Source organism: Ranitomeya variabilis, chromosome 2 (assembly GCF_051348905.1).
Source record: "Ranitomeya variabilis isolate aRanVar5 chromosome 2, aRanVar5.hap1, whole genome shotgun sequence".
Lineage (NCBI taxonomy): Eukaryota > Metazoa > Chordata > Amphibia > Anura > Dendrobatidae > Ranitomeya > Ranitomeya variabilis.
In genome coordinates, this window is record NC_135233.1 from 505,937,322 (window position 1) to 505,964,849 (window position 27,528).

Consider the following 27,528-nt stretch of genomic DNA (forward strand, 5'->3'; position numbering starts at 1 on the left):
TTGGGTGCAGTCTCACCCCCCAAAAAGGGAGACTTAAATTGCCACTAAGTGGATCTACGTCAGTTCTGTTTATCGTATATCTGCCAGCCACGTTCTGCCACTTTCATTTTGTAGTGTAATACACTGGCCCTGAGTTTGGGTGCAGACTCACGCACAAAAAAGGGAGATTTAAATTACCACTAAGTGATTCTACGTCAGTTCTGTTTGTCGTATATCTGCCGGCCACTTTCTGCCACTTACATTGTGTAGTGTAATACACTGGCCCTGAGTTTGGGTGCAGTCTCATCCCCAAAAAAGGGAGATTTAAATTGCCACTAAGTGGATCTACGTCAGTTCTGTTTGTCGTATATCTGCCAGCAATGTTCTGCCACTTACATTGTGTAGTGTAATACACTGGCCCTGAGTTTGGGTGCAGTCTTACCTCCAAAAATGGGAGATTTAAATTGCCACTAAGTGGATCTACGTCAGATCTGTTTGTCATATATCTGCCAGCCACGTTTTGCCACTTACATTGTGTAGTATAATACACTGGCCCTGAGTTTGGGTGCAGTCTCACCCCAAAAAAGGGAGATTTAAATTGCCACTAAGTGGATCTATGTCAGTTCTGTTTGTCGTATATCTGCCAGCCACGTTCTGCCACTTACATTGTGTAGTGTAATACACTGGCCCTGAGTTTGGGTGCAGTCTCACCCCCAAAAAAGGGAGATTTAAATTGCCACTAAGTGGATCTACGTTAGTTCTGTTTGTCGTATATCTGCCAGCCACGTTCTGCCACTTACATTGTGTAGTGTAATACACTGGCCCTGAGTTTCAGTGCAGACTCACCCCCCAAAAAAAGAGATTTAAATTGCCACTAAGTGGATCTACGTCAGTTCTGTTTGTCGTACATCTGCCGGCCCTGTTCTGCCACTTGCATTGTGTAGTGTAATACACTGGCCCCGAGTATGGGTGCAGTCTCACCCCCAAAAAAGGGAGATTTAAATTGCCACTTAGTGTATCTACATCATTTCTGTTTGTCGTATATCTGCCGGCCACATTCTGCCACTTACATTGTGTAGTGTAATACGCTGGCCCTGAGTTTGGGTGCAGTCTCACCCCCAAAAATGGGAGATTTACATTGCCACTAAGTGGATCTATTTCAGTTCTGTTTGTCGAATATCTGCCAGCCACGTTCTGCCACTTACATTGTGTAGTGTAATACACTGGCACTGAGTTTGGGTGCAGTCTCACCCCCAAAATAGGGAGATTTAAATTGCCACTAAATGGATCTACGTCAGTTCTGTTTGTTGTATATCTGCCAGCCACGTTCTGCCACTTACATTGTGTAGTGTAATACACTGGCCCTGAGTTTGGGTGCAGTCTCACCCCCAAAAAAGGAGATTTAAATTGCCACTAAGTGGATCTATGTCAGTACTGTTTGTCGTATATCTACCAGCCACGTTCTGCCACTTACATTGTGTAGTGTAATACACTGGCCCTGAGTTTGTGTGCAGTCTCACCCCCAAAAAAGGGAGATTTAATTTGCTGCTAAGTGGATCTACGTCAGTTCGGTTTATCGTATATATCTGCCAGCCACGTTCTGCCACTTACATTGTGTAGTGTAATACACTGGCCCTGAGTTTGGGTGCAGTCTCACCCCCAAAAAAGGGAGATTTAATTTGCTGCTAAGTGGATCTACGTCAGTTCGGTTTATCGTATATATCTGCCAGCCACGTTCTGCCACTTACATTGTGTAGTGTAATACACTGGCCCTGAGTTTGGGTGCAGTCTCTACCCCAAAAAAGGGAGATTTAATTTGCTGTTAAGTGGATCTACGTCAGTTCGGTTTATCGTATATATCTGCCAGCCACGTTCTGCCACTTACATTGTGTAGTGTAATACACTGGCCCTGAGTTTGGGTGCAGTCTCACCCCCCAAAAAAGGGAGATTTAAATTGCCACTAAGTGGATCTACGTCAGTTCTGTTTGTCGTATATCTGCCAGCCACGTTCTGCCACTTTCATTTTGTAGTGTAATACACTGGCCCTGAGTTTGGGTGCAGTCTCACCCCCAAAAAAGGGAGATTTAAATTGCCACTAAGTGGATCTACGTTAGTTCTGTTTGTCGTATATCTGCCAGCCACGTTCTGCCACTTACATTGTGTAGTGTAATACACTGGCCCTGAGTTTCAGTGCAGACTCACCCCCCAAAAAAAGAGATTTAAATTGCCACTAAGTGGATCTACGTCAGTTCTGTTTGTCGTACATCTGCCGGCCCTGTTCTGCCACTTGCATTGTGTAGTGTAATACAATGGCCCCGAGTTTGGGTGCAGTCTCACCCCCAAAAAAGGGAGATTTAAATTGCCACTTAGTGTATCTACATCATTTCTGTTTGTCGTATATCTGCCGGCCACATTCTGCCACTTACGTTGTGTAGTGTAATACGCTGGCCGTAAGTTTGGGTGCAGTCTCACCCCCAAAAATGGGAGATTTACATTGCCACTAAGTGGATCTATTTCAGTTCTGTTTGTCGTACATCTGCCAGCCACGTTCTGCCACTTACATTGTGTAGTGTAATACACTGCCCCTGAGTTTGGGTGCAGTCTCACCCCCAAAATAGGGAGATTTAAATTGCCACTAAATGGATCTACGTCAGTTCTGTTTGTTGTATATCTGCCAGCCACGTTCTGCCACTTACATTGTGTAGTGTAATACACTGGCCCTGAGTTTGGGTGCAGTCTCACCCCCAAAAAAGGAGATTTAAATTGCCACTAAGTGGATCTATGTCAGTACTGTTTGTCGTATATCTACCAGCCACGTTCTGCCACTTACATTGTGTAGTGTAATACACTGGCCCTGAGTTTGTGTGCAGTCTCACCCCCAAAAAAGGGAGATTTAATTTGCTGCTAAGTGGATCTACGTCAGTTCGGTTTATCGTATATATCTGCCAGCCACGTTCTGCCACTTACATTGTGTAGTGTAATACACTGGCCCTGAGTTTGGGTGCAGTCTCTACCCCAAAAAAGGGAGATTTAATTTGCTGCTAAGTGGATCTACGTCAGTTCGGTTTATCGTTTATATCTGCCAGCCACGTTCTGCCACTTACATTGTGTAGTGTAATACACTGGCCCTGAGTTTGGGTGCAGTCTCACCCCCCAAAAAAGGGAGATTTAAATTGCCACTAAGTGGATCTACGTCAGTTCTGTTTGTCGTATATCTGCCAGCCACGTTCTGCCACTTTCATTTTGTAGTGTAATACACTGGCCCTGAGTTTGGGTGCAGTCTCACCCCCAAAAAAGGGAGATTTAAATTGCCACTAAGTGGATCTACGTCAGTTCTGTTTGTCGTATATCTGCCAGCCACGTTCTGCCACTTACATTGTGTAGTGTAATACACTGGCCCTGAGTTTGGGTGCAGTCTCACCCCCAAAAAAGGGAGATTTAAATTGCCACTAAGTGGATCTACGTCAGATCTGTTTGTCGTATATCTGCCAGCCACATTCTGCCACTTACATTGTGTAGTGTAATAAACTGACCCTGAGTTTGGGTGCAGTCTCACCTCCAAAAAAGGGAGATTTAAATTGCCACTAAGTGGATCTACGTCAGTTCTGTTTGTCGTATATCTGCCAGCCACGTTCTGCCACTTACATTGTGTAGTGTAATACACTGGCCCTGAGTTTGGGTGCAGTCTCACCACCAAAAAAGGGAGATTTAAATTGCCACTAAGTGGATCTATGTCATTTCTGTTTGTCGTATATCTGCCAGCCACGTTCTGCCACTTACATTGTGTAGTGTAATACACTGGCCCTGAGTTTGGGTTCAGTCTCACCCCCAAAAAAGGGAGGTTTAAATTGCCACTAAGTGGATCTACGTCAGTTCTGTTTGTCGTATATCTGCCAGCCACGTTCTGCCACTTACATTGTGTAGTGTAATACACTGGCCATGAGTTTGGGTGCAGTCTCACCCCCAAAAAAGGGAGATTTAAATTGCCACTAAGTGGATCTACGTCAGTTCTGTTTGTCGTATATCTGCCGGCCACGTTCTGCCACTTACATTGTGTAGTGTAATACACTGGCCCTGAGTTTGGGTGCAGTCTCATCCCCAAAAAAGGGAGATTTAAATTGCCACTTAGTGGATCTACGTCAGTTCTGTTTGTCGTATATCTGCCAGCCATGTTCTGCCACTTTCATTGTTTAGTGTAATACACTGGCCCTGAGTTTGGGTGCAGTCTCACCCCCAAAAAAGGGAGATTTAAATTGCCACTAAGTGGATCTACGTCAGTTCTGTTTGTCATTTTTCTGCCAGTCACGTTCTGCCATTTAAATTGTGTAGTGTAATACACTGGCCCTGAGTTTGGGTGCAGTCTCACCCCCAGATAAGGGAGATTTAAATTGCCACTTAGTGGATCTTCGTCAGTTCTGTTTGTCGTATATCTGCCGGCCACGTTCTGCCACTTACATTGTGTAGTGTAATACACTGGCCCTGAGTTTGGGTGCAGTCTCATCCCCAAAAAAGGGAGATTTAGATTGCCACTTAGTGGATCTACGTCAGTTCTGTTTGTCGTATATCTGCCAGCCATGTTCTGCCACTTACATTGTGTAGTGTAATACACTGGCCCTGAGTTTGGGTGCAGTCTCACCCCCAAAAAAGGGAGATTTAAATTGCCACTAAGTGGATCTACGTCATTTCTGTTTGTCATATATCTGCCAGCCACGTTCTGCCACTTACATTGTGTAGTGTAATACCCTGGCCCTGAGTTTGGGTGCAGTCTCACCCCCAAAAAAGGGAGATTTAAATTGCCACTAAGTGGATCTACGTCAGTTCTGTTTGTTGTGTATCTGCCAGCCACGTTCTTCCACTTACATTGCGTAGTGTAATACACTGGCCCTGAGCTTGGGTGCAGTCTCACCCCCGAAAACGGAGATTTAAATTGCCGCTAAGTGGATCTACGTCAGTTCTGTTTGTCGTATATCTGCCTGCCACGTTCTGCCTCTTACATTGTGTAGTGTCATACACTGGCCCTGAGTTTGGGTGCAGTCTCACCCCCAAAAAAGGGAGATTTAAATTGCCACTAAGTGGATCTACATCAGTTCGGTTTGTCGTATATCTGCCAGCCACGTTCTGCCACTTACATTGTGTAGTGTAATACACTGGCCCTGAGTTTGGGTGCAGTTTCACCCCCAAAAAAGGGAGATTTAATTTGCCACTAAGTTGATCTACGTCAGTTCTGTTTGTCGTATATCTGCCAGCCATGTTCTGCCACTTACATTGTGTAGTGTAATACACTGGCCCTGAGTTTGGGTGCAGTCTCACTCCCAAAAAAGGGAGATTTAAATTGCCACTAAGTGGATCTAAATCAGTTCTGTTTGTCGTATATCTGCCAGCCACGTTCTGCCACCTACATTGTGTAGTGTAATACCCTGGCCCTGAGTTTGGGTGCAGTCTCACCCCCAAAAAAGGGAGATTTAAATTGCCACTAAGTGGATCTACGTCAGTTCTGTTTGTTGTGTATCTGCCAGCCACGTTCTTCCACTTACATTGCGTAGTGTAATACACTGGCCCTGAGTTTGGGTGCAGTCTCACCCCCGAAAACGGAGATTTAAATTGCCACTAAGTGGATCTACGTCATTTCTGTTTGTCTTATATCTACCAGCCACATTCTGCCACTTACATTGTGTAGTGTAATACACTGACGCTGAGTTTGGGTGCAGTCTCACCCCCAAAAAAGGGAGATTTAAATTGCCACTAAGTGGATCTACGTCAGTTCTGTTTGTCGTATATCTGCCAGCCACGTTCTGCCACTTACATTGTGTAGTGTAATACACTGGCCCTGAGTTTGGCTGCAGTCTCACCCCCAAAAAAGGGAGATTTAAATTGCTGCTAATTGGATCTACGTTAAGGTACCTTCACACGAAACGACTTTGTAACGATATCGCTAGCGATCCGTGACGTTGCAGCGTCCTCGCTAGCGATATCGTTTAGTTTGACACGCAGCAGCGATCAGGATCCTGCTGTGATGTCGCTGGTCGCTGAATAAAGTCCAGAACTTTATTTGGTCGTCCGATCACCGTGTATCGTTGTGTTTGAAAGCAAAAGCAACGATACCAGCGATGTTTTACACTGGTAACCAGGGTAAACATCGGGTTACCAAGCGCAGGGCCGCGCTTAGTAACCCGATGTTTACCCTGGTTACCAGCGTAAAAGTAAAAAAAACAAACAGTACATGCTCACCTGCGCGTCTCCCAGCGTCTGCTTCCTGACACTTACTGAGCGCCGGCCCTAAAGTGAAAGTGAAAGCACAGCCGTGACGTCACCGCTCTGCTGTTAGGGCCGGAGCTCAGTCAGTGTCAGGAAGCAGACGCTGGGGGACGCGCAGGTGAGCATGTACTGTTTGTTTTTTTACTTTTACGCTGGTAACCAGGGTAAACATCGGGTTACTAAGCGCGGCCCTGCGCTTAGCAACCCGATGTTTACCCTGGTTACCCGGGGACCTCGGCATCGTTGGTCGCTGGAGAGCGGTCTGTGTGACAGCTCCCCAGCGATCAAACAGCGACGCTGCAGCGATCGGCATCGTTGTCGCTATCGCTGCAGCGTCGCTTCGTGTGAAGGTACCTTTAGTTCGGTTTATCATATATCTGCCAGCCACGTTCTGCCACTTACATTGTATAGTGTAATACACTGGCCCTGAGTTTGGGTGCAGTCTCACCCCCCAAAAAGGGAGACTTAAATTGCCACTAAGTGGATCTACGTCAGTTCTGTTTATCGTATATCTGCCAGCCACGTTCTGCCACTTTCATTTTGTAGTGTAATACACTGGCCCTGAGTTTGGGTGCAGACTCACGCACAAAAAAGGGAGATTTAAATTACCACTAAGTGATTCTACGTCAGTTCTGTTTGTCGTATATCTGCCGGCCACTTTCTGCCACTTACATTGTGTAGTGTAATACACTGGCCCTGAGTTTGGGTGCAGTCTCATCCCCAAAAAAGGGAGATTTAAATTGCCACTAAGTGGATCTACGTCAGTTCTGTTTGTCGTATATCTGCCAGCAATGTTCTGCCACTTACATTGTGTAGTGTAATACACTGGCCCTGAGTTTGGGTGCAGTCTTACCTCCAAAAATGGGAGATTTAAATTGCCACTAAGTGGATCTACGTCAGATCTGTTTGTCATATATCTGCCAGCCACGTTTTGCCACTTACATTGTGTAGTATAATACACTGGCCCTGAGTTTGGGTGCAGTCTCACCCCAAAAAAGGGAGATTTAAATTGCCACTAAGTGGATCTATGTCAGTTCTGTTTGTCGTATATCTGCCAGCCACGTTCTGCCACTTACATTGTGTAGTGTAATACACTGGCCCTGAGTTTGGGTGCAGTCTCACCCCCAAAAAAGGGAGATTTAAATTGCCACTAAGTGGATCTACGTTAGTTCTGTTTGTCGTATATCTGCCAGCCACGTTCTGCCACTTACATTGTGTAGTGTAATACACTGGCCCTGAGTTTCAGTGCAGACTCACCCCCCAAAAAAAGAGATTTAAATTGCCACTAAGTGGATCTACGTCAGTTCTGTTTGTCGTACATCTGCCGGCCCTGTTCTGCCACTTGCATTGTGTAGTGTAATACACTGGCCCCGAGTATGGGTGCAGTCTCACCCCCAAAAAAGGGAGATTTAAATTGCCACTTAGTGTATCTACATCATTTCTGTTTGTCGTATATCTGCCGGCCACATTCTGCCACTTACATTGTGTAGTGTAATACGCTGGCCCTGAGTTTGGGTGCAGTCTCACCCCCAAAAATGGGAGATTTACATTGCCACTAAGTGGATCTATTTCAGTTCTGTTTGTCGAATATCTGCCAGCCACGTTCTGCCACTTACATTGTGTAGTGTAATACACTGGCACTGAGTTTGGGTGCAGTCTCACCCCCAAAATAGGGAGATTTAAATTGCCACTAAATGGATCTACGTCAGTTCTGTTTGTTGTATATCTGCCAGCCACGTTCTGCCACTTACATTGTGTAGTGTAATACACTGGCCCTGAGTTTGGGTGCAGTCTCACCCCCAAAAAAGGAGATTTAAATTGCCACTAAGTGGATCTATGTCAGTACTGTTTGTCGTATATCTACCAGCCACGTTCTGCCACTTACATTGTGTAGTGTAATACACTGGCCCTGAGTTTGTGTGCAGTCTCACCCCCAAAAAAGGGAGATTTAATTTGCTGCTAAGTGGATCTACGTCAGTTCGGTTTATCGTATATATCTGCCAGCCACGTTCTGCCACTTACATTGTGTAGTGTAATACACTGGCCCTGAGTTTGGGTGCAGTCTCACCCCCAAAAAAGGGAGATTTAATTTGCTGCTAAGTGGATCTACGTCAGTTCGGTTTATCGTATATATCTGCCAGCCACGTTCTGCCACTTACATTGTGTAGTGTAATACACTGGCCCTGAGTTTGGGTGCAGTCTCTACCCCAAAAAAGGGAGATTTAATTTGCTGTTAAGTGGATCTACGTCAGTTCGGTTTATCGTATATATCTGCCAGCCACGTTCTGCCACTTACATTGTGTAGTGTAATACACTGGCCCTGAGTTTGGGTGCAGTCTCACCCCCCAAAAAAGGGAGATTTAAATTGCCACTAAGTGGATCTACGTCAGTTCTGTTTGTCGTATATCTGCCAGCCACGTTCTGCCACTTTCATTTTGTAGTGTAATACACTGGCCCTGAGTTTGGGTGCAGTCTCACCCCCAAAAAAGGGAGATTTAAATTGCCACTAAGTGGATCTACGTTAGTTCTGTTTGTCGTATATCTGCCAGCCACGTTCTGCCACTTACATTGTGTAGTGTAATACACTGGCCCTGAGTTTCAGTGCAGACTCACCCCCCAAAAAAAGAGATTTAAATTGCCACTAAGTGGATCTACGTCAGTTCTGTTTGTCGTACATCTGCCGGCCCTGTTCTGCCACTTGCATTGTGTAGTGTAATACAATGGCCCCGAGTTTGGGTGCAGTCTCACCCCCAAAAAAGGGAGATTTAAATTGCCACTTAGTGTATCTACATCATTTCTGTTTGTCGTATATCTGCCGGCCACATTCTGCCACTTACGTTGTGTAGTGTAATACGCTGGCCGTAAGTTTGGGTGCAGTCTCACCCCCAAAAATGGGAGATTTACATTGCCACTAAGTGGATCTATTTCAGTTCTGTTTGTCGTACATCTGCCAGCCACGTTCTGCCACTTACATTGTGTAGTGTAATACACTGCCCCTGAGTTTGGGTGCAGTCTCACCCCCAAAATAGGGAGATTTAAATTGCCACTAAATGGATCTACGTCAGTTCTGTTTGTTGTATATCTGCCAGCCACGTTCTGCCACTTACATTGTGTAGTGTAATACACTGGCCCTGAGTTTGGGTGCAGTCTCACCCCCAAAAAAGGAGATTTAAATTGCCACTAAGTGGATCTATGTCAGTACTGTTTGTCGTATATCTACCAGCCACGTTCTGCCACTTACATTGTGTAGTGTAATACACTGGCCCTGAGTTTGTGTGCAGTCTCACCCCCAAAAAAGGGAGATTTAATTTGCTGCTAAGTGGATCTACGTCAGTTCGGTTTATCGTTTATATCTGCCAGCCACGTTCTGCCACTTACATTGTGTAGTGTAATACACTGGCCCTGAGTTTGGGTGCAGTCTCACCCCCCAAAAAAGGGAGATTTAAATTGCCACTAAGTGGATCTACGTCAGTTCTGTTTGTCGTATATCTGCCAGCCACGTTCTGCCACTTTCATTTTGTAGTGTAATACACTGGCCCTGAGTTTGGGTGCAGTCTCACCCCCAAAAAAGGGAGATTTAAATTGCCACTAAGTGGATCTACGTTAGTTCTGTTTGTCGTATATCTGCCAGCCACGTTCTGCCACTTACATTGTGTAGTGTAATACACTGGCCCTGAGTTTCAGTGCAGACTCACCCCCCAAAAAAAGAGATTTAAATTGCCACTAAGTGGATCTACGTCAGTTCTGTTTGTCGTACATCTGCCGGCCCTGTTCTGCCACTTGCATTGTGTAGTGTAATACACTGGCCCCGAGTTTGGGTGCAGTCTCACCCCCAAAAAAGGGAGATTTAAATTGCCACTTAGTGTATCTACATCATTTCTGTTTGTCGTATATCTGCCGGCCACATTCTGCCACTTACATTGTGTAGTGTAATACGCTGGCCCTGAGTTTGGGTGCAGTCTCACCCCCAAAAATGGGAGATTTACATTGCCACTAAGTGGATCTATTTCAGTTCTGTTTGTCGTATATCTGCCAGCCACGTTCTGCCACTTACATTGTGTAGTGTAATACACTGCCCCTGAGTTTGGGTGCAGTCTCACCCCCAAAATAGGGAGATTTAAATTGCCACTAAATGGATCTACGTCAGTTCTGTTTGTTGTATATCTGCCAGCCACGTTCTGCCACTTACATTGTGTAGTGTAATTCACTGGCCCTGAGTTTGGGTGCAGTCTCACCCCCAAAAAAGGAGATTTAAATTGCCACTAAGTGGATCTATGTCAGTACTGTTTGTCGTATATCTACCAGCCACGTTCTGCCACTTACATTGTGTAGTGTAATACACTGGCCCTGAGTTTGTGTGCAGTCTCACCCCCAAAAAAGGGAGATTTAATTTGCTGCTAAGTGGATCTACGTCAGTTCGGTTTATCGTATATATCTGCCAGCCACGTTCTGCCACTTACATTGTGTAGTGTAATACACTGGCCCTGAGTTTGGGTGCAGTCTCTACCCCAAAAAAGGGAGATTTAATTTGCTGCTAAGTGGATCTACGTCAGTTCGGTTTATCGTATATATCTGCCAGCCACGTTCTGCCACTTACATTGTGTAGTGTAATACACTGGCCCTGAGTTTGGGTGCAGTCTCACCCCCCAAAAAAGGGAGATTTAAATTGCCACTAAGTGGATCTACGTCAGTTCTGTTTGTCGTATATCTGCCAGCCACGTTCTGCCACTTTCATTTTGTAGTGTAATACACTGGCCCTGTGTTTGGGTGCAGTCTCACCCCAAAAAAGGGAGATTTAAATTGCCACTGAGTGGATCTACGTCAGTTCTGTTTGTCGTATATCTGCCGGCCACGTTCTGCCACTTACATTGTGTAGTGTAATACACTGGCCCTGAGTTTGGGTGCAGACTCACCCCCCAAAAAGGGAGATGTAAATTGCCACTAAGTGGTTTTACGTCAGTTCTGTTTGTCGTATATCTGCCGGCCACGTTCTGCCACTTACATTGTGTAGTGTAATACACTGGCCCTGAGTTTGGGTGCAGTCTTACCTCCAAAAATGGGAGATGGAAATTGCCACTAAGTGGATCTACGTCAGATCTGTTTGTCATATATCTGCCAGCAACGTTTTGCCACTTACATTGTGTAGTATAATACACTGGCCCTGAGTTTGGGTGCAGTCTCCCCCCCAAAAAAGGGAGATTTAAATTGCCACTAAGTGGATCTACGTTAGTTCTGTTTGTCGTATATCTGCCAGCCACGTTCTGCCACTTACATTGTGTAATACACTGGCCCTGAGTTTGGGTGCAGTCTCATCCCCAAAAAAGGGAGATCTAAATTGCCACTAAGTTGATCTACATCAGTTCTGTTTGTCGTATATCTGCCGGCCACGTTCTGCCACTTACATTGTGTAGTGTAATACACTGGCCCTGAGTTTGTGTGCAGTCTCACCCCCAAAAAAGGGAGATTTAAATTGCCACTAAGTGGATCTACGTCAGTTCTGTTTGTCGTATATCTGCCAGCCATGTTCTGCCACTTACATTGTGTAGTGTAATACACTGGCCCTGAGTTTGGGTGCAGACTCACCCCCAAAGAAGGGAGATTTAAATTGCCACTAAGTGGACCTATGTCAGTTCTGTTTGTCGTATATCTGTGTTATGGACCTGATGATTAAACCTGAAATAGGGACAAGCTCTGGGGACGTGGGAACTCTGCTGACCGCAAACCCTACTCCTATCACACACACTAGAAATAGCCGTGGAGCGTACCTAACTCTCCCTAGACGCCTCTGCACAGCCTAAGAGCTAACTACCCCTTAAAGAGAGAAATAGAAGCCTTACCTTGCCTCAGAGAAATTCCCCAAAGGAAAAGGCAGCCTCCACATATATTGACGTTAAGAGGAAAGTCACAAACACAGGAATGAAACAGGTTTTAGCAAAGGAGGCCAGTCTTCACTAAATAGTCAGAGGATAGAAAAGGGAACTATGCGGTCAGCAGAAAAAAACTACAAAAGCCACGCAGATTATGCAAAAGACCTCCACACCGACTCATGGTGTGGAGGTGCAACTCTGCACCCCCAGAGCTTCCAGCTAGCAAGGAAATATCATGATAGCAAGCTGGACTAGAATTTAGCAGTACTAAGAAATATATTCAGAAAGCAGTAACAACAAATGAACGATCAGGGACTTAGCTTCTGCTGGAGTAGACAGGTCATCAGAGAAGTCCAAGAGAGATCTGAACCAATACTGAGACGTTGACAGCTGGCATGAAGTAACGATCAGAGTGGAGTTAAATAGGGAAACCAGCCTAGCAATAAACGAGGGCAGCTGAAAAAGCCAACCTCAAGGACCAGGAGTTCCACTCAAAGCCACCAGAGGGAGTCCAAGGACAGAACTCACCACAGTACCATTCATGACCACAGGAGGGAGTCCGAGAACAGAATTCACAACAGTACACCCCCCTTGAGGAGGGGTCACCGAACCCTCACCAGGGCCCCCAGGCCGATCAGGACGGGCCAAATGAAAGGCACGAACTAAATCGGCAGCATAGACATCGGAGGCAACAACCCAGGAATTATCCTCCTGACCATAGCCCTTCCACTTAACCAGGTACTGGAGCTTCCGTCTTGAAATGCGAGAATCCAAAATCTTCTCTACCACATACTCCAACTCCCCCTCGACCAACACCGGAGCAGGAGGATCAATGGAGGGAACCATAGGCGCCACATATCTCCGCAACAACGACCTATGGAACACATTATGGATGGCAAAAGAAGCTGGAAGGACCAAACGAAATGACACAGGATTGAGAATTTCAGAAATCTTATAAGGACCAATGAAACGAGGTTTAAACTTAGGAGAAGAAACCTTCATAGGAACATAACGAGAAGACAACCAAACCAAATCCCCAACACGAAGTCGGGGACCAACACAGCGACGGCGGTTAGCGAAACGTTGAGCCTTCTCTTGGGACAGCGTCAAATTGTCCACTACGTGAGTCCAAATTTGCTGCAACCTGTCCACCACAGAATCCACCCCAGGACAGTCAGAAGGCTTAACCTGCCCCGAAGAAAAATGAGGATGAAAACCAGAATTGCAAAAAAAAGGCGAAACCAAAGTAGCCGAGCTAGCCCGATTATTAAGGGCGAACTCAGCCAATGGCAAGAAGGTCACCCAATCATCCTGATCAGCAGAAACAAAGCATCTCAGATAGGTTTCCAAAGTCTGATTGGTTCGTTCGGTTTGGCCATTTGTCTGAGGATGGAAAGCCGAAGAAAAAGACAAATCAATGCCCATCTTAGCGCAAAAGGACCGCCAAAACCTAGAGACAAACTGGGAACCTCTGTCAGACACAATGTTCTCCGGAATGCCATGCAAACGAACCACATGCTGAAAAAATAGTGGAACCAAATCCGAGGAGGAAGGTAATTTAGGCAATGGTACCAAATGGACCATCTTAGAAAAGCGATCACAAACCACCCAGATGACAGACATCCTTTGAGTGACAAGAAGATCTGAAATAAAATCCATGGAGACATGCGTCCAGGGCCTCTTCGGGACCGGCAAGGGCAAAAGTAACCCACTGGCACGAGAACAGCAGGGCTTGGCCCGAGCACAAGTCCCACAGGACTGCACAAAAGAACGCACATCCCGTGACAAGGAAGGCCACCAAAAGGACCTAGCCACCAAATCTCTGGTACCAAAAATCCCAGGATGACCAGCCAACATCGAACAGTGAACCTCAGAAATAACTCTGCTAGTCCATCTATCAGGGACAAACAGTCTCTCCGCTGGACAACGGTCAGGTCTATCAGCCTGAAACTCCTGCAGCACGCGCCGCAAATCAGGGGAGATGGCAGACAGAATTACCCCCTCTTTGAGAATACCAGCAGGCTCAGGGACTCCCGGAGAATCAGGCACAAAACTCCTAGAAAGGGCATCAGCCTTCACATTCTTAGAACCAGGAAGGTACGAAACCACAAAATCGAACCGGGAGAAAAACAGCGACCATCGAGCCTGTCTAGGATTCAACCGCTTGGCAGACTCGAGATAAGTCAGATTCTTGTGATCCGTCAAGACCACCACGCGGTGCTTGGCTCCCTCAAGCCAATGTCGCCACTCCTCGAATGCCCACTTCATAGCCAGCAACTCCCGATTGCCAACATCATAATTACGCTCAGCAGGCGAAAACTTTCTTGAAAAGAAAGCACATGGCTTCATCACAGAGCCATCAGAACTTCTTTGAGACAAAACAGCCCCTGCTCCAATCTCAGAAGCATCCACCTCGACCTGAAAAGGGAGCGAAACATATGGCTGACGCAGCACAGGTGCAGAAGAAAAACGACGTTTCAGCTCCTGAAAAGCCTCCACGGCCGCAGAGGACCAATTCACCACATCAGCACCTTTCTTTGTCAAATCAGTCAAAGGTTTAACCACACTAGAAAAATTAGCGATGAAGCGACGGTAAAAATTAGCAAAGCCCAGGAATTTCTGAAGGCTCTTCACAGACGTAGGCTGAGTCCAATCATGGATGGCCTGGACTTTAACAGGGTCCATCTCGATAGTAGAAGGGGAAAAAATGAAGCCCAAAAAGGAAACCTTCTGAACTCCGAAGAGACATTTAGACCCCTTCACAAACAGGGAATTAGCACGAAGGACCTGGAATACCATTCTGACCTGCTTCACATGAGACTCCCAATCATCCGAAAATACCAAAATATCATCCAAATATACAATCATGAATCTATCCAGATACTTTCGGAAGATGTCATGCATAAAGGATTGAAACACAGATGGAGCATTAGAAAGCCCGAATGGCATCACCAGATACTCGAAATGACCCTCGGGCGTATTAAATGCTAGTTTCCATTCATCGCCCTGCTTAATACGCACAAGATTATACGCCCCTCGAAGATCAATCTTGGTGAACCAACTAGCCCCCTTAATCCGAGCAAACAAATCAGACAGCAGAGGCAAAGGGTACTGAAATTTGACCGTGATTTTATTAAGAAGGCGGTAATCTATACAGGGTCTCAGAGAACCATCCTTCTTGGCCACAAAAAAGAACCCTGCTCCAAACGGTGACGAAGACGGGCGAATATGCCCTTTCTCCAAGGACTCCTTTATATAACTCCGCATAGCGGCGTGTTCTGGCCCAGATAAATTGAAAAGTCGGCCCTTAGGAAACTTACTACCAGGAATCAAATTAATAGCACAATCACAATCCCTATGAGGAGGTAGCACACTGGATTTGGGCTCATCAAATACATCTCGGTAATCCGACAAAAACTCAGGGACTTCAGAAGGAGTGGAAGAAGAAATTGACATCAACGGAACATCGCCATGTACCCCTTGACAACCCCAACTAGACACAGACATTGATTTCCAATCCAATACTGGATTATGAACCTGTAGCCATGGCAAACCCAACACGACCACATCATGCAAATTATGCAATACCAAAAAGCGAATATCTTCCTGATGTGCAGGAACCATGCACATGGTCAACTGAGTCCAGTACTGAGGTTTATTCTTGGCCAAAGGCGTAGCATCAATTCCCCTTAATGGAATAGGATACTGCAAAGGCTCCAAAGAAAAACCACAGCGCCTGGCAAACTCCAAGTCCATCAAATTCAGGGCAGCACCTGAGTCCACAAATGCCATAACAGAGTAGGATGACAAAGAGCAAATCAGAGTAACAGACAAAAGAAATTTAGGCTGTACAGTACCAATGGTGACAGACCTAGCGAACCGCTTAGTGCGCTTAGGACAATCAGAGATAGCATGAGTGGAGTCACCACAGTAAAAACACAGCCCATTCTGACGTCTGTGTTCTTGCCGTTCAGTTCTGGTCAAAGTCCTATCACATTGCATAAGCTCTAGCCTCTGCCCAGAGGATACGGCCAAATGGTGCACAACTTTGCGCTCGCGCAAACGCCGATCAATTTGAATGGCCAAGGACATTGATTCATTCAGACCAGCAGGCGTAGGGAACCCCACCATGACATCCTTAAGGGCTTCAGAAAGACCCTTTCTAAAAATCGCTGCCAGGGCACGCTCATTCCATTGAGTAAGCACAGACCATTTCTGAACTTCTGGCAATATACCTCCGCTTCATCCTGACCCTGACACAAAGCCAGCAAGATTTTCTCTGCCTGATCCACTGAATTAGGTTCGTCATAAAGCAATCCCAGCGCCAGAAAAAACGCATCTACATTAAGAAATGCAGGATCTCCTGGCGCAAGGGAGAATGCCCAGTCTTGAGGGTCGCCACGTAACAAAGAAATAATAATTTTTACTTGCTGAATGGGGTCACCAGAGGAGCGGGGTTTCAAAGCAAGAAACAGTCTACAATTATCTTTGAAATTCAGAAACTTAGATCTATCTCCAGAAAACAAATCAGGAATTGGGATTCTAGGTTCTAACATCGGATTCTGAACCACATAATCTTGAATGCTTTGCACCCTTGCAGCGAGTTGATCCACACAAGAGGACAGACCTTGAATGTCCATATCTACACCTGAGTCCTGAACCACCCAGAGTTTAAGGGGAAAAGAGAAACAAAACACACTGCAAAGAAAAAAAAATGGGTTCAGAACTTCTTTTATCCCTCTTTTGAGATGCATTAACACTTTGTGGGCCAGCTGTACTGTTATGGACCTGAGGATTAAACCTGAAATAGGGACAAGCTCTGGGGACGTGGGAACTCTGATGACCGCAAACCCTACTCCTATCACACACACTAGAAATAGCCGTGGAGCGTACCTAACTCTCCCTAGACGCCTCTGCACAGCCTAAGAGCTAACTACCCCTTAAAGAGAGAAATAGAAGCCTTACCTTGCCTCAGAGAAATTCCCCAAAGGAAAAGGCAGCCCCCACATATATTGACTGTGAGTTAAGAGGAAAGTCACAAACACAGGAATGAAACAGGTTTTAGCAAAGGAGGCCAGTCTTCACTAAATAGTCAGAGGATAGAAAAGGGAACTATGCGGTCAGCACAAAAAAACTACAAAAGCCACGCAGATTATGCAAAAGACCTCCACACCGACTCACGGTGTGGAGGTGCAACTCTGCACCCCCAGAGCTTCCAGCTAGCAAGGAAATATCATGATAGCAAGCTGGACTAGAATTTAGCAGTACTAAGAAATATATTCAGAAAGCAGTAACAACAAATGAACTATCAGGGACTTAGCTTCTGCTGGAGTAGACAGGTCATCACAGAAGTCCAAGAGAGATCTGAACCAATACTGAGACATTGACAGCTGGCATGAAGTAACGATCAGAGTGGAGTTAAATAGGGAAACCAGCCTAGCAATAAACGAGGGCAGCTGAAAAAGCCAACCTCAAGGACCAGGAGATCCACTCAAAGCCACCAGAGGGAGTCCAAGGACAGAACTCACCACAGTACCATTCATGACCACAGGAGGGAGTCCGAGAACGAAATTCACAACATATCTGCCAGCCACATTCTGCCACGTACATTGTGTAGTGTAATACACTGGCCCCGAGTTTGGGTGCAGTCTCATCCCCAAAAAAGTGAGATTTAAATTGCCACTAAGTGGATCTACATCAGTTCTGTTTGTCGTATATCTGCCAGCCACGTTCTGCCACTTACATTGTGTAGTGTAATACACTAGCCCTGAGTTTGGGTGCAGTCTCACCCCCAAAAAAGGTAGATTTAATTTGCTGCTAAGTGGATCTACGTCAGTTCGATTTATCATATATATCTGCCAGCCACGTTCTGCCACTTACATTGTGTAGTGTAATACACTGGCCCTGAGTTTGGGTGCAGTCTCACCCCCCAAAAAGGGAGATTTAAATTGCCACTAAGTGGATCTACGTCAGTTCTGTTTGTCGTATATCTGCCAGCCATGTTCTGCCACTTTCATTTTGTAGTGTAATACACTGGCCCTGAGTTTGGGTGCAGACTCACCCCCAAAAAAGGGAGATTTATATTGCCACTAAGTGGTTCTACGTCAGTTCTGTTTGTCGTATATCTGCCGGCCACGTTCTGCCACTTACATTGTGTAGTGTAATACACTGGCCCTGAGTTTGGGTGCAGTCTCATCCCCAAAAAAGGAGATTTAAATTGCCACTAAGTGGATCTACGTCAGTTCTGTTTGTCGTATATATCTGCCAGCCACGTTCTGCCACTTACATTGTGTAGTGTAATACACTGGCCCTGAGTTTGGGTGCAGTCTTACCTCCAAAAATGGGAGATTTAAATTGCCACTAAGTGGATCTACGTCAGATCTGTTTGTCATATATCTGCCAGCCACGTTTTGCCACTTACATTGTGTAGTGAAATACACTGGACCTGAGTTTGGGTGCAGTCTCACCCCCAAAAAAGGGAGATTTAAATTGCCACTAAGTGGATCTACGTCAGTTCTGTTTGTCATATATCTGCCAGCCACGTTCTGCCACTTACATTGTGTAGTGTAATACACTGGCCCTGAGTTTGGGTGCAGTCTCACCCCCAAAAAAGGGAGATTTAAATTGCCACTAAGTGGATCTACGTCAGTTCTGTTTGTCGTATATCTGCCAGCCACGTTCTGCCACTTACAATGTGTAGTGTAATACAGTGGCCCTGAGTTTGGGTGCAGACTCACCCCCAAAAAAGGGAGATTTAAATTGCCACTAAGTGGATCTATGTCAGTTCTGCTTGTCGTATATCTGACAGCCACATTCTGCCACTTACATTGTGTAGTGTAATACACTGGCCCCGAGTTTGGGTGCAGTCTGACCCACAAAAAAGGGAGATTTAAATTGCCACTTAGTGGATCTACGCCAGTTCTGTTTGTCGTATATCTGCCGGCCACGTTCTGCCACTTACATTGTGTAGTGTAATACACTGGCCCTGAGTTTGTGTGCAGTCTCACCCCCAAAAATGGGAGATTTAAATTGCCACTAAGTGGATCTATTTCAGTTCTGTTTGTCGTATATCTGCCAGCCACGTTCTGCCACTTACATTGTGTAGTGTAATACACTGGCCCTGAGTTTGGGTGCAGTCTCATCCCCAAAAAAGGGAGATTTAAATTGCCACTAAGTGGATCTACATCAGTTCTGTTGGTCGTATATCTGCCAGCCACGTTCTGCCACTTACATTGTGTAGTGTAATACACTGGCCCCGAGTTTGGGTGCAGTCTGACCCACAAAAAAGGGAGATTTAAATTGCCACTTAGTGGATCTACGCCAGTTCTGTTTGTCGTATATCTGCCGGCCACGTTCTGCCACTTACATTGTGTAGTGTAATACACTGGCCCTGAGTTTGTGTGCAGTCTCACCCCCAAAAATGGGAGATTTAAATTGCCACTAAGTGGATCTATTTCAGTTCTGTTTGTCGTATATCTGCCAGCCACGTTCTGCCACTTACATTGTGTAGTGTAATACACTGGCCCTGAGTTTGGGTGCAGTCTTACCTCCAAAAATGGGAAATTTAAATTGCCACTAAGTGGATCTACGTCAGATCTGTTTGTCATATACAGTGGGGCAAAAAAGTATTTAGTCAGTCAGCAATAGTGCAAGTTCCACCACTTAAAAAGATGAGAGGCGTCTGTAATTTACATCATAGGTAGACCTCAACTATGGGAGACAAACTGAGAAAAAAAAATCCAGAAAATCACATTGTCTGTTTTTTTATCATTTTATTTGCATTTTATGGTGGAAAATAAGTATTTGGTCAGAAACAAAATTTCTTCTCAATACTTTGTAATCTATCCTTTGTTGGCAATGACAGAGGTCAAACGTTTTCTGTAAGTCTTCACAAGGTTGCCACACACTGTTGTTGGTATGTTGGCCCATTCCTCCATGCAGATCTCCTCTAGAGCAGTGATGTTTTTGGCTTTTCGCTTGGCAACACGGACTTTCAACTCCCTCCAAAGGTTTTCTATAGGGTTGAGATCTGGAGACTGGCTAGGCCACTCCAGGACCTTGAAATGCTTCTTACGAAGCCACTCCTTCGTTGCCCTGGCGGTGTGCTTTGGATCATTGTCATGTTGAAAGACCCAGGCAGCCACGTTTCATCTTCAATGCCCTTGCTGATGGAAGGAGGTTTGCACTCAAAATCTCACGAAACATGGCCCCATTCATTCTTTCATGTACCCGGATCAGTCGTCCTGGCCCCTTTGCAGAGAAACAGCCCCAAAGCATGATGTTTCCACCACCATGCTTTACAGTAGGTATGGTGTTTGATGGATGCAACTCAGTATTCTTTTTCCTCCAAACACGACAAGTTGTGTTTCTACGAAAGAGTTCCAGTTTGGTTTCATCAGACCATAGGACATTCTCCCAAAACTCCTCTGGATCATCCAAATGCTCTCTAGCAAACTTCAGACGGGCCCGGACATGTACTGGCTTAAGCAGTGGGACACGTCTGGCACTGCAGGATCTGAGTCAATGGTGGCGTAGTGTGTTACTTATGGTAGGCCTTGTTACATTGGTCCCAGCTCTCTGCAGTTCATTCACTAGTTCCCCCCGCGTGGTTCTGGGATTTTTGCTCACCGTTCTTGTGATCATTCTGACCCCACGGGGTGGGATTTTGCGTGGAGCCCCAGATCGAGGGAGATTATCAGTGGTCTTGTATGTCTTCCATTTTCTAATTATTGCTCCCACTGTTGATTTCTTCACTCCAAGCTGGTTGGCTATTGCAGATTCAGTCTTCCCAGCCTGGTGCAGGGCTACAATTTTGTTTCTGGTGTCCTTTGACAGCTCTTTGGTCTTCACCATAGTGGAGTTTGGAGTCAGACTGTTTGAGGGTGTGCACAGGTGTCTTTTTATACTGATAACAAGTTTAAACAGGTGCCATTACTACAGGTAATGAGTGGAGGAAAGAGGAGACTCTTAAAGAAGAAGTTACAGGTCTGTGAGAGCCAGAAATCTTGATTGTTTGTTTCTGACCAAATACTTATTTTCTACCATAAAATGCAAATAAAATGATAAAAAAACAGACAATGTGATTTTCTGGATTTTTTTTTCTCAGTTTGTCTCCCATAGTTGAGGTCTAACTATGATGTAAATTACAGACGCCTCTCATCTTTTTAAGTGGTGGAACTTGCACTATTGCTGACTGACTAAATACTTTTTAGCCCCACTGTATCTGCCAGCCACGTTTTGCCACTTACATTGTGTAGTGAAATACACTGGCCCTGAGTTTGGGTGCAGTCTCACCCCCAAAAAAGGGAGATTTAAATTGCCACTAAGTGGATCTACGTCAGTTCTGTTTGTCGTATATCTGCCAGCCACGTTCTGCCACTTACATTGTGTAGTGTAATACACTGGCCCTGAGTTTGGGTGCAGTCTCACCCCCAAAAACGGGAGATTTAAATTGCCACTAAGTGGATCTACGTCAGTTCTGTTTGTCGTATATCTGCCAGCCACGTTCTGCCACTTACATTGTGTAGTGTAATACACTGGCCCTGAGTTTGAGTGCAGACTCACCCCCAAAAAAGGGAGATTTAAATTGCCACTAAGTGGATCTACGTCAGTTCTGTTTGTCATATATCTGCCAGCCACATTCTGCCACTTACATTGTGTAGTGTAATACACTGGCCCCAAGTTTGGGTGCAGTCTCACCCACAAAAAAGGGATATTTAAATTGCCACTTAGTGGATCTACGTCAGTTCTGTTTGTAGTATATCTGCCGGCCACGTTCTGCCACTTACATTGTGTAGTGTAATACACTGGCCCCGAGTTTGGGTGCAGTCTCACCCCCAAAAAAGGGAGATTTAAATTGCCACTAAGTGGATCTATGTCAGTTCTGTTTGTCGTACATCTGCCGGCCACGTTCTGCCACTTACATTGTGTAGTGTAATACACTGACCCTGAGTTTGGGTGCAGTCTCACCCCCAAGAAAGGGAGATTTAAATTGCTGCTAATTGGATCTACGTCGGTTCGGTTTATCGTATATCTGCCAGCCACATTCTTCCACTTATATTGTGTAGTGTAATACACTGGCCCTGAGTTTGAGTGCAGTCTCACCCCCAAAAAAGGGAGATTTAAATTGCCACTAAGTGGATCTACATCAGTTTTGTTTGTCGTATATCTGCCAGCCACGTTCTAACACTTACATTGTGTAGTGTAATACACTGGCCCCGAGTTTGGGTGCAGTCTCACCCCCAAAAAAGGGAGATTTAAATTGCCACTAAGTGGATCTACGTCAGTTCTGTTTGTCGTATAATTGCCAGCCACATTCTGCCACTTACATTGTGTAGTGCAATACACTGGCCCTGAGTTTGGGTGCAGTCTCAACTCCAAAAATGGAAGATTTAAATTGCCACTAAGTGGATCTACGTCAGTTCTGTTTGTCGTATATCTGCCAGCCACGTTCTGCCACTTACATTGTGTAGTGTAATACACTGGCCCCGAGTTTGGGTGCAGTCTCACCCCCAAAAAGAAAGATTTAAATTGCCACTAAGTGGATCTACGTCAGTTCTGTTTGTCGTATATCTGCCAGCCACGTTCTGCCACTTACATTGTGTAGTGTAATACACTGGCCCCGAGTTTGGGTGCAGTCTCACCCCCAAAAAGAAAGATTTAAATTGCCACTAAGTGGATCTACGTCAGTTCTGTTTGTCAGATATCTGCCAGCCACATTCTGCCACTTACATTGTGTAGTGTAATACACTGGCCCTGAGTTTGGGTGCAGTCTCACCCCCCAAAAAGGGAGATTTAAATTGCCACTAAGTGGATCTACGTCAGTTCTATTTGTCGTATATCTGCCAGCTACGTTCTGCCACTTACATTGTGTATTGTAATACACTGGCCCCGAGTTTGGGTGCAGTCTCACCCCCAAAAAAGGGAGATTTAAATTGCCACTTAGTGGATCTACGTCAGTTCTGTTTGTCGTATATCTGCCGGCCACGTTCTGCCACTTACATTGTGTAGTGTAATACACTGGCCCTGAGTTTGGGTGCAGTCTCACCCCCAAAAAAGGGAGATTTAAATTGCCACTAAGTGGATCTACATCAGTTCTGTTTGTCGTATATCTGCCAGCCACGTTCTGCCACTTACATTGTGTAGTGTAATACACTGGCCCCGAGTTTGGGTGCAGTCTCATCCCCAAAAAAGTGAGAATTAAATTGCCACTAAGTGGATCTACATCAGTTCTGTTTGTCGTATATCTGCCAGCCACGTTCTGCCACTTACATTGTGTAGTGTAATACACTGGCCCTGAGTTTGGGTGCAGTCTCACCCCCAAAAAAGGTAGATTTAATTTGCTGCTAAGTGGATCTACGTCAGTTCGGTTTATCATATATATCTGCCAGCCACGTTCTGCCACTTACATTGTGTATTGTAATACACTGGCCCCGAGTTTGGGTGCAGTCTCACCCCCAAAAAAGGGAGATTTAAATTGCCACTTAGTGAATCTACGTCAGTTCTGTTTGTCGTATATCTGCCGGCCATGTTCTGCCACTTACATTGTGTAGTGTAATACACTGGCCCTGAGTTTGGGTGCAGTTTCACCCCCAAAAAAGGGAGATTTAAATTGCCACTAAGTGGATCTACATCAGTTCTGTTTGTCGTATATCTGCCAGCCACGTTCTGCCACTTACATTGTGTAGTGTAATACACTGGCCCCGAGTTTGGGTGCAGTCTCACCCCCAAAAAGAAAGATTTAAATTGCCACTAAGTGGATCTACGTCAGTTCTGTTTGTCGTATATCTGCCAGCCACGTTCTGCCACTTACATTGTGTAGTGTAATACACTGGCCCTGAGTTTGGGTGCAGTCTCACCCCCCAAAAAGGGAGATTTAAATTGCCACTAAGTGGATCTACGTCAGTTCTATTTGTCGTATATCTGCCAGCTACGTTCTGCCACTTACATTGTGTATTGTAATACACTGGCCCCGAGTTTGGGTGCAGTCTCACCCCCAAAAAAGGGAGATTTAAATTGCCACTTAGTGGATCTACGTCAGTTCTGTTTGTCGTATATCTGCCGGCCACGTTCTGCCACTTACATTGTGTAGTGTAATACACTGGCCCTGAGTTTGGGTGCAGTCTCACCCCCAAAAAAGGGAGATTTAAATTGCCACTAAGTGGATCTACATCAGTTCTGTTTGTCGTATATCTGCCAGCCACGTTCTGCCACTTACATTGTGTAGTGTAATACACTGGCCCCGAGTTTGGGTGCAGTCTCATCCCCAAAAAAGTGAGAATTAAATTGCCACTAAGTGGATCTACATCAGTTCTGTTTGTCGTATATCTGCCAGCCACGTTCTGCCACTTACATTGTGTAGTGTAATACACTGGCCCTGAGTTTGGGTGCAGTCTCACCCCCCAAAAAGGGAGATTTAAATTGCCACTAAGTGGATCTACGTCAGTTCTATTTGTCGTATATCTGCCAGCTACGTTCTGCCACTTACATTGTGTATTGTAATACACTGGCCCCGAGTTTGGGTGCAGTCTCACCCCCAAAAAAGGGAGATTTAAATTGCCACTTAGTGGATCTACGTCAGTTCTGTTTGTCGTATATCTGCCGGCCACGTTCTGCCACTTACATTGTGTAGTGTAATACACTGGCCCTGAGTTTGGGTGCAGTCTCACCCCCAAAAAAGGGAGATTTAAATTGCCACTAAGTGGATCTACATCAGTTCTGTTTGTCGTATATCTGCCAGCCACGTTCTGCCACTTACATTGTGTAGTGTAATACACTGGCCCTGAGTTTGGGTGCAGTCTCACCCCCAAAAAAGGTAGATTTAATTTGCTGCTAAGTGGATCTACGTCAGTTCGGTTTATCATATATATCTGCCAGCCACGTTCTGCCACTTACATTGTGTAGTGTAATACACTGGCCCTGAGTTTGGGTGCAGTCTCACCCCCCAAAAAGGGAGATTTAAATTGCCACTAAGTGGATCTACGTCAGTTCTGTTTGTCGTATATCTGCCAGCCATGTTCTGCCACTTTCATTTTGTAGTGTAATACACTGGCCCTGAGTTTGGGTGCAGACTCACCCCCAAAAAAGGGAGATTTATATTGCCACTAAGTGGTTCTACGTCAGTTCTGTTTGTCGTATATCTGCCGGCCACGTTCTGCCACTTACATTGTGTAGTGTAATACACTGGCCCTGAGTTTGGGTGCAGTCTCATCCCCAAAAAAGGAGATTTAAATTGCCACTAAGTGGATCTACGTCAGTTCTGTTTGTCGTATATCTGCCAGCCACGTTCTGCCACTTACATTGTGTAGTGTAATATACTGGCCCTGAGTTTGGGTGCAGTCTTACCTCCAAAAATGGGAGATTTAAATTGCCACTAAGTGGATCTACGTCAGATCTGTTTGTCATATATCTGCCAGCCACGTTTTGCCACTTACATTGTGTAGTGAAATACACTGGACCTGAGTTTGGGTGCAGTCTCACCCCCAAAAAAGGGAGATTTAAATTGCCACTAAGTGGATCTACGTCAGTTCTGTTTGTCATATATCTGCCAGCCACGTTCTGTCACTTACATTGTGTAGTGTAATACACTGGCCCTGAGTTTGGGTGCAGTCTCACCCCCAAAAAAGGGAGATTTAAATTGCCACTAAGTGGATCTACGTCAGTTCTGTTTGTCGTATATCTGCAAGCCACGTTCTGCCACTTACATTGTGTAGTGTAATACACTGGCCCTGAGTTTGGGGGCAGACTCACCCCCAAAAAAGGGAGATTTAAATTGCCACTAAGTGGATCTATGTCAGTTCTGCTTGTCGTATATCTGACAGCCACATTCTGCCAATTACATTGTGTAGTGTAATACACTGGCCCTGAGTTTGGGTGCAGTCTGACCCACAAAAAAGGGAGATTTAAATTGCCACTTAGTGGATCTACGCCAGTTCTGTTTGTCGTATATCTGCCGGCCACGTTCTGCCACTTACATTGTGTAGTGTAATACACTGGCCCTGAGTTTGTGTGCAGTCTCACCCCCAAAAATGGGAGATTTAAATTGCCACTAAGTGGATCTATTTCAGTTCTGTTTGTCGTATATCTGCCAGCCACGTTCTGCCACTTACATTGTGTAGTGTAATACACTGGCCCTGAGTTTGGGTGCAGTCTCATCCCCAAAAAAGGGAGATTTAAATTGCCACTAAGTGGATCTACGTCAGTTCTGTTTGTCGTATATCTGCCAGCCACGTTCTGCCACTTACATTGTGTAGTGTAATACACTGGCCCCAAGTTTGGGTGCAGTCTCACCCACAAAAAAGGGAGATTTAAATTGCCACTTAGTGGATCTACGTCAGTTCTGTTTGTAGTATATCTGCCGGCCACGTTCTGCCACTTACATTGTGTAGTGTAATACACTGGCCCCGAGTTTAGGTGCAGTCTTACCTCCAAAAATGGGAAATTTAAATTGCCACTAAGTGGATCTACGTCAGATCTGTTTGTCATATATCTGCCAGCCACGTTTTGCCACTTACATTGTGTAGTGAAATACACTGGCCCTGAGTTTGGGTGCAGTCTCACCCCCAAAAAAGGGAGATTTAAATTGCCACTAAGTGGATCTACGTCAGTTCTGTTTGTCGTATATCTGCCAGCCACGTTCTGCCACTTACATTGTGTAGTGTAATACACTGGCCCTGAGTTTGGGTGCAGTCTCACCCCCAAAAACGGGAGATTTAAATTGCCACTAAGTGGATCTACGTCAGTTCTGTTTGTCGTATATCTGCCAGCCACGTTCTGCCACTTACATTGTGTAGTGTAATACACTGGCCCTGAGTTTGAGTGCAGACTCACCCCCAAAAAAGGGAGATTTAAATTGCCACTAAGTGGATCTACGTCAGTTCTGTTTGTCATATATCTGCCAGCCACATTCTGCCACTTACATTGTGTAGTGTAATACACTGGCCCCAAGTTTGGGTGCAGTCTCACCCACAAAAAAGGGAGATTTAAATTGCCACTTAGTGGATCTACGTCAGTTCTGTTTGTAGTATATCTGCCGGCCACGTTCTGCCACTTACATTGTGTAGTGTAATACACTGGCCCCGAGTTTGGGTGCAGTCTCACCCCCAAAAAAGGGAGATTTAAATTGCCACTAAGTGGATCTATGTCAGTTCTGTTTGTCGTATATCTGCCGGCCACATTCTGCCACTTACATTGTGTAGTGAAATACACTGGACCTGAGTTTGGGTGCAGTCTCACCCCCAAAAAAGGGAGATTTAAATTGCCACTAAGTGGATCTACGTCAGTTCTGTTTGTCATATATCTGCCAGCCACGTTCTGTCACTTACATTGTGTAGTGTAATACACTGGCCCTGAGTTTGGGTGCAGTCTCACCCCCAAAAAAGGGAGATTTAAATTGCCACTAAGTGGATCTACGTCAGTTCTGTTTGTC